The sequence below is a fragment of the Dermacentor andersoni genome, chromosome 8 (assembly GCF_023375885.2).
Source record: "Dermacentor andersoni chromosome 8, qqDerAnde1_hic_scaffold, whole genome shotgun sequence".
In the NCBI taxonomy this organism is placed as follows: Eukaryota; Metazoa; Arthropoda; class Arachnida; order Ixodida; family Ixodidae; genus Dermacentor; species Dermacentor andersoni.
The window spans coordinates 74,661,592-74,670,163 of NC_092821.1; positions in this window are offsets into that span (position 1 = coordinate 74,661,592).

Sequence of the window (8,572 nt, forward strand, 5' to 3'; positions counted from 1 at the left end):
ATTTCAGTTGCAATCATTTTGGCCTCATTTAAACATGTTTTATTGCGAAAGCAATACTGCTCGAGGTTTCCGCTCTTGGCCGTCGTCCCGGAGAATCCACCTTGACCTTTAACGTGACCTATGTGTAACGTCATACCAGCTGTGGAAAAGCGGGAGCCCAACTCGGCTCGTCGCGATCGTCCCAGCGAATCCTCCATGCTGCAGCTGTGTTCCGCTGCCGCGAGGGGCGCTCGCTGTACGTGACGTCATGCCAGCTGTGGAAAAGCGGCCCCCCAACTCGGCTCGTCGCGATTGTCCCAGCGAATCCTCGATGCTGCAGCTGCGCGCCGCTGCCGCGAGGGGCGCTCGCTCTGCGTGACGTAATGCCAGCTGTGGAAAAGCGGCCCCCCAACTCGGCTCGTCGCAGTCGTCCCAGCGAATCCCCCACGATATGTCGGATGATGTCTATAAGGTGAAGCTGCAACGATGTGCTGCAGCTAAGAAGCGGCGGCGTGCGAAAGAAACGGATGAAGAGCGGGAACAACGTTTAGCTAAACGGCGTGCATATTATGCAGCCAGGCGAATGCGTTCGACATCTCTTGATCCGGGTGCATCTACATGCATGCTCTCAATGCTGACGCGACTTTGGCGACACCTGATCGTTCGACAGATAGCCTTATGGATGCTTTAAATGGCGACGAGACTGCATCTACACATTCGATGAGCAGTATGGAACTCTACAACCTGAACAGAAGACTGCTTTCGCAATCCACTAGGCTTCGCCAAGCTAAGCCTCTGCCAATTTTTTTTTTACTCTGGATGTCTTTAACGATTGACCTCCCATCATAGTGGAAATGGACATCTACCGCGATCTGAGGCTTGAAAGGCTGAGGAATGCATTCCGTGATCAGAAAAGGAGCAGCAACCATTCTACAGATTGTAAAGGGACCCTTTTCGACGCTACATAGCTTGTGATATCCCCGCGGCAAATTTTGTCGACTCGTCCTTTTGAAGAAAGAAATGCGGTTGAGGAACGGTAGCAGAAAGAAGTCGACATATGCTTCAATAAGTATCGCTCCAGCCACCCATACCCCAAGCATACACGAAGGGAACGAGCTCGCGCGGCAGCCCAGAGAGCCTGACTGAGCGGCGTCCTGGCCGTGACGTCGCTCGCGAGAGGGCGCCCCTCCAAGCTCTCGCCGCTAATATGCAACTGCTTCGTGTCGGGACACCTGGTCGAATATAAAGAAACTGCAATGCAAATATTGCAGGTATTGATGCTACGGGCCGCGCGAGTCACGTAGCGTGTCACATGGCACAATACGATACTAAAGATGAACATGATTTAATGGCATTCCCTTTGAAAGGGACGGTGACTGTGATTCCTGTGAAAGGGACGGTGACTGTCATTCCCTGTGAAAGGGACGGTGATTCGCCCGCGCCGAGTGGGCGAATCTACCTTGCGATGACGGTGCAAACTGCACCCCGCGCGCCGCTGTTCGCGCCGACAGCACTTGTGGTTTCGGCGATCTGTGCGACAAGACTCGCCGTAAACTGCAATATTTTAGCTTCATTTTCTCCCTTTCAAACGTAAGAATCAGAACAGAAGCGAAATTATCTCACTAGAGGGGAATCGGGCAGTGCGGCCAAACCGGATGTGCGCGCCTGTCAATGGTGATGACTGGACGGCGCGCTCTATATCTTCACTTATGCTTGGGTCACGCGCTCCGCTGTTCAACTTTCATTTGACGCTGATAGTACAGACGATACGTGGCGCGCATCTGACATCGCAAGGCAAGTAGCATGATACTATGCTAATGATGGCATTTACTGAACCGCACTTGAAACGGGGCGATGACCTAGTCCCCTAACCAGCTTGATTTAATCAGGCACACAACATATATATTTACTAGCGGTCTTGTATACATCTCCGTAAACGACATTTCTTCATCAGATCTTCTTTAACTGCCTTCTACGGCTACCTGTGCATCTGATACATTGCCTTCTATCTGAAGTAATAATATGCAACTGCAATGCAAAATGTGGATGTATCGACGTAGGCGGGGCTTACGCGGCGAAAAAGTTTGGATCCCTGGAGGGATCATCATTCGACGGAAACACTTAAGTACGTCTAGGCAATATCATTCCAATAAGGCGCCCGATGATGGGGAACCGGAAACAATGTGTGCATGAGTGCAGCAGTACAGTGTACTCCAATACGGTTGAGTAGGACGAACGGCTGAGGTGGTGCTTCCTTTGCAATGAGGCGCGCGACGACGAAAAATAATGTGCCGGCGCTGCGATCGAAGTGGAATGGGCCCCATCAAGGTGGCGCCGTTCAAAACTGCTGATGCTATTTTTCAAAAGGCTGATTCGTACTACTACGGTCCCTGGTACATGCGTTCAGACCGCGCAAACAGTTTATAATTACACATGACACGTATTTATGCCATAGGAATGCATGCCTTTCTCTTAAGTTCACTTTAATCTTTATATTTCCGCGTGGTGATTGCGCGCGCAATGCGGCCCGATGGTCACCTTTCATTCTGCTGTCATAATGCACGGTTTCCTTTGCAAAAATTACATTAAAGCGGGAGCTCTAGTGCTGCACGTACCAAGCCAAAAAAACGCTGTGAATCTGACCTTCAAGGTCAGGCCAAGGTCAAACTGGGGTCAGTATATTGTAAAGCTGCTCCAAAGTGATTTTATTCCGAATCCACCAGTACCCCTCGGTGATTGGCCCAGATTCTTCAGGCCGCGCCCATTTTGCCTGTCTCAAGCGACGTCAGGAATCCTCAAAAACCAACACGTCAAAGTGACGGTTACGCACTAATTAAGCTGAAGTATGCCGAAGAAACCCGGCAATATCGTGAAATAACTGGCGACTGCCCCGCTCCTTTTGGAATACAACATGGCTTCCTTCTCAATAGCGTTGGTGGCGGTGGCTCCTCAGCTAGGCCGCGGGAGGAGGCAGCCCGAGGATGCGCTTGACGTGACAGACGACCTGTTTCAGCGGCACTTTCGCCTGAAGAGACTGTGTGGTGTCTGTGCGACGACCTGGCGGAGGAACTCAGAGGCGTGACAGCAACAGTGATGTTGGTAGAGCGACAAGTGTTGTGCGCGTTGCGTTTCTTCGCCACGGTCAGTTGCCGAGGGACGGCAGGGGGCAAGGAGACGTTTGGCGTGACCCAGCCGATGGTGAGCAAGCGTGTGCGACGCGTGGCGGAGGCCATCAGCCATCCCGGCACCCGCAACAAGTGGGACCACTTCCCGAGCACGTCCGAGGACAAGGCCACCGTGAAAGAAGTGTTCCTTCGACGTGCCGCCAGTCCCGGCGTCATGGGAAGCGTCAACGGCAGCCTTGCGCCATCATCGCATCAATGGACAAGCAGAAGGCAATGTTCATGTGCCGGAAGGGCTGCTACACCCTCAATGCAATGGTCGTGTCATTAGTTTTGTGTAGTTTGCCCGTCATAGCAACGCTTGGCTTAGGCTGTGCGCGCTCTCGTTAGATATGTGACACAAGCACGCAGATTCTCGCCGTGGACTCTCCTCGACCGGGGTCCGACGAGGACGCCTACGTCTGGAGAAGAGCGTGGTTGCGTCGTCGATTCCAGGAGGAACGCCGTGCCAAGAGAACCTCAAAGGTGAGCAGCAGCAAAAATTAATACTGTCGCAAATCTGGCAGCATCCAGCAAAGTGCTCTCCCGCTGTAAGAGGATGTTTTAGCCCGAACCGGCTATGTTGTAGTGGTTAGGTAAAGTGGAATGTTCGAATTTTTCAAAGTATCTGCGCGAAAGAAAGTGACAACATACCTGTGCTGTACTTGAAACTTATCTTTAATATGGAAATTTATTGAAATTGAAATTGATTGCGTATAAGTACACTTAGATACGAAATGTATGCAAAAGGAGGTTTTATATTCAAAGACTGTAGAGCGAGACCTCCTGTTGATACTTCCAAGAAAATAAGAAAATTGTGCATGCATGATTAAAGAGCACGAATACGTGGTACACACTGAAACATGGGTGCAAAAGAACAGCAAAGAAGAAAAAACACTACATTGCTTCAAGTATGCCTTCCTCAACAATGCAATTGTTGCAGATTGCCACGACATGGGCCTTACTGCTACATCACCTTCGGGGCCAACCTACGGGGCGAAACTGGACAGCTCCCAGCCTGTGGTTTGGCTACGCATGCAAGGCCTAATATGGATCTTGCTCGACTACTCATCTGGCAACCTAGAACGAATACTAGAGTCGTCACAGCCAATGGGGATTTAAAGGCCAGCCACCCATCTTCCGCTTCGGGCACGACATCGCTTCAAGTATGCCTTCCTCACCAATGCCATTTTTGAAGGTTAGCTATCTGGCAGGTGCTGCTTCACTTAAATCTAGCGATTATACTATTATAGCTATGTCGTGCCCGACAGAGTAGACTGGCGCGTTTAAGCGGTTGGTTATTTTGTTATCAAAAATGTGCTTTACTTTGTTTGAGCTGTTACTTGTCCTCGCGAGTGACGTAGAGCAGAATTCCGATCCAATGTCGAAGGTTGAGGCCGACGCCTTCGCTGCTGCCTTGGAACGAATAAATAACCTTGAAGACGCCGTGGCTGCTGTGCAAGCCGATCGTAAAACTTTCCAAAGGGACAGGCAGGTGCTTTGGAAAGTGTTCGAAAACATGCAGAAAATGAGAAGCCTTTGCGCACTGGTTTGAAACAAGCGAACCAACAACGTGCTGCCGCTGTAAACGAAATTAAGCTGCTAAATACAAAGCTAGTAGGCTGGAACTATCAGTGCCATCTCAACGAGCTGGTCATTCTGGAACGTGTTTGAAAACATTGCGTGACGTTTCCAATCAGCTGTATAAAATGTCTTCTAGATGTGAAAATGCGGAAAACTGTGTGCAGCGATCCATCCTGCTCTTCTTTGCAATAGCAGATAAAGCTGAAGAAAACTGGGCTGCTTCAGAAAAAAAAAAGTTATACAATTTTGCTGCGAAAGATTGTGCACGCAATTCACGACTGCGCAGTTTGAGAGGGTTCACTGATTAGGGAAGCTTATGGAAGGCAGGGTGAGGCCTATTATTGTGAAAATGACATTTTTCAAAAACAAAGGCCGTATTTTGTCTTCTGCACGCAAACTAAAAGGATCTGGTGTTTCAATTTGGGAAGATTTTTCGCCAGCTACCCGGCAGACAAGAAAGCGGATAATTGTTTTTGGTAAAACAGAAGCTAAGCCTTGTACTTCATCAACCGATCAACTACGCATTGGGGACGCCATTTATATTTTTCAAAGCGTATGCAAAATCGTTGCTCCTTGTGGGAAATAGGTTCAAACCAAACTGCATGATGTGAACCGCAGAAAGTCAAAGCCACCTGTCATCGTATGATCATTATCGATATATTTCACAAATATCCGAAGTCTATAGCCTAAACGCGAGGATATTGCCTCATTTCTTGATGACTGCAGTTCAGATATTCTTGTTCTTACTGAAACATGGCTACACCATGAAATAACACACAATGAAATATTTCCACATAACACATTTAACATGTTAAGGTGTGATCGCACTGAAAAGAGAGGTGGTGGCGTAGTCCTCGGTATCAAAAGAACAGTTACCGCAGAAGTTATTAATGTAGATTCCAGTATTGAGATTGTATGGGCTATATGTCAAACTTACAGGAACAAGCTACTGATAGGATATTGTTTCGTCCTGCCGATACAAACGAGTACTTTCTTGTCGAACTGCGCAATGGTATTTCTAAAGCCCTTGAGCTCTGTCAAGCTGATATCGTCTATATTTTGATGATATTAATTTTGTTTTGATCGACTGGAATAACCCATCATCCTCTTTTAATACATCAATGGAGTTCATTTCTTTAATGGATTTCAATTTATTTTGAATGACTACCCAGTCCACCCGTGGCGCTAATATTTTAGATTTAGTTTTCACTAACACCGCTTAAACAGTTGGTGAAGTTGTTTACTTGGACGGTTTCAGCGATCACAAGCTACTAGCACTTACTCTTAAGATCCTCTTGAAATTTACAGGCGTCTCAAGCAAAATCATCCGTGATTACAACCAAGGAGACTATGACAATATTAACCAAGAACTTGACACATTTCTTTCTGGCACCTTTTTAGCTTCGCTTTCTGCTCAGTCAGCCAACGAAAACTGGCTTCTGTTTAAAGAAAAGCTGTGTGTTTCAGTGGAAACGTATATACCCTAATCATAATAACCGGCGATAGACAGAACCCTTGCTTAACCAAGTACTCCGTAAGCAAAAGTATACGGACCTAGGGTTGCGCCATAAATCCGTTTTTTTACTCTGCCTGTAAAGGTAACTTGAAATTCAGGACTCTAGTCCAAACTTCGCATTGTGAACTTTTCAGTGTACTCGCTAACTCCAATTTCAGTTTTTTTTTTAATTGCGAAGAAATTCACTTTCCTCGGCGACCCTGTTGTCCGTATACTTTTGCTCACGGGTGTGACCTCGAAGGCTAAGAAACCAGAAGAAAAGGCTTTGCGCAACTGCAAAGCGTACAACCTCGCCCGTGGTATGGGATAAATATATCTCATTTTTGAAAGATTAGCGCTCGTCTTTGAGAGAGGCTAAAGAAAAATACTACCCTTAAGATCTTCCTTCACTACTTAAGAACAACCCCAAAATATATGGCAGGCGATTTCACCTAGTAGTGACTCGCATCACATTTCACTGATGACTCCAATCAAGCTCCAATCAGTGCAAGGTGGTGACTCTGCGTGACGTCACGGGCCCTCTGGATGGCCTGTAGTTGGTTTGTGAAATCCGAGCTCTTCAGCAAGGCGTCCCACTTGGACTAGTATTAAAGGCCAGAGCCCGCGTTGTACGGGCACAGCCAGAGCATGTGGTCGAAGAAGCAGCATGCGTGACCGCATTTGGAGCACGACTGCGGGAAGTTCGGATCTATCCAACTAAGCACTCTGGGGGTGAGGTAGGAGCTGGTCTGTTAAAGCCTGAAAGTAATGGCGTGAGCCCTGTTCAGTTTCGGGCTAGGGGGAGTGAATCTTATCCTGCTGTGTCTGTAATGCGACGTAATTTCGTGAAAGGTGGTAAGATGATCTTTGAAGGGGCAATCCTATGCGAGAGCCGCACTGTTAGCTTGGGCGCGGTTCGTGAATTCACGCGCCAGGCAGTTGGCCCGCTCGTTAGGGTTGCAGCCGGCTTGGTTAGTTAGATCGTTCACATGTGTCGGGAACCACGCTATGGTATGACCTCCAGTTTCTTCTCCCGTAGTAATACAAAAAGATCTGTTGACGATGCCGGCTGCGTGTTTAGAAACTAGAGCGGGCGAGAAAGCCCTCACCGGCGTGCCCGAGTCGGAGAAAATGGTCGTCGGGCCTTTTCCGGCTTGAAGAGCCAAGGCTACCGCGGTTTCCTCTGCCTCATTCGTGTGTTTATTGTCGATTGATGCGGCGCTGATAAGTGTTCCGCGCGCGTCAACGACCGAGACTGCAAAACGTGTCTTCGCTGCCATATTTTGCGGCGTCGACGAAGGATGCATCTGCCCCGCAAGGATCGATTTGTCGAAGGATGGTTCTAGCCCGTGCTCTTCTGCGACCTTCGTTATATATTGGGTGGATGTTCCTCGGTACGGACTCAACCTTTATACCTTCCCGGGCTAATTTAGACAGGGGGTGTCTGTCGAGCGGTGCCTGCATAGGGAGTACACCAGCTTCATCAAGAATCTTAATTCCCGGCTTAGTTGAGACCCGTGCATGCAAGAAGTTCTTCCCTTACATCTATGGCCACCTGGAGAGAGGGCTCTAGATCGGCCAGAGATCCCCCCGGGGACCAGATTGTGATATCGCCTGCATAGATTGCGTGGCCTATTTTTGTGAGTGCGGCCAGCCTTTCGGAGAGTTGATTCATGGCGATATTAAATAGTAGCGGGGATAGTACCGAACCTTGAGGGGTTCCGCAGTTGCCCAGTTCTTAAGGACTGTCCGAGATCATGCCCAGTCGAAGGAACGCTTTCCTTTCCGATAGGAACGAGACAGGGAAATTAAAGAATTACCGCCCTAGGTTGAGTTGGGGAAATTACGCTCAAGATGTGTTCGTGAGCCACCTTATCAGAGGCCTTAGCGAGGTCGAGCGCAATGATACCTGGTCGAAAAGATTTCATTTTTCTCGACTTCTCCAAAGCGTTCGACCGTGTAGCTCACTGCCGTTTAATTTCCAAGGTACCCGTTCTCAAATTAGACTGCTTAACGCTGTCCTGGATTCGCAACTTTCTAAAAAATCATCGTCAATTTCCATTCGTTAATAATTTACGTCACCCCTTTCATATGTCAGTTCCGGCGTACCGTAGGGCAGCGTACTAGTACCCTTGATTTTTCTTATTTACATCAATGATGTGCCCAATAACATCTCATCCTGCATGCGTGTTTTTGCCGATGATTGCATAATATATCGACGAATTCGCAGCCTTCATGATCATCGCATTCTCCAAGAGGACCTTCATCTCTTTACCAAATGTTGTGAAGACTGGCAAATGAAACTTACCTCAACTTACAAACTAATGACATTCACATGAAAAACACCATTTCA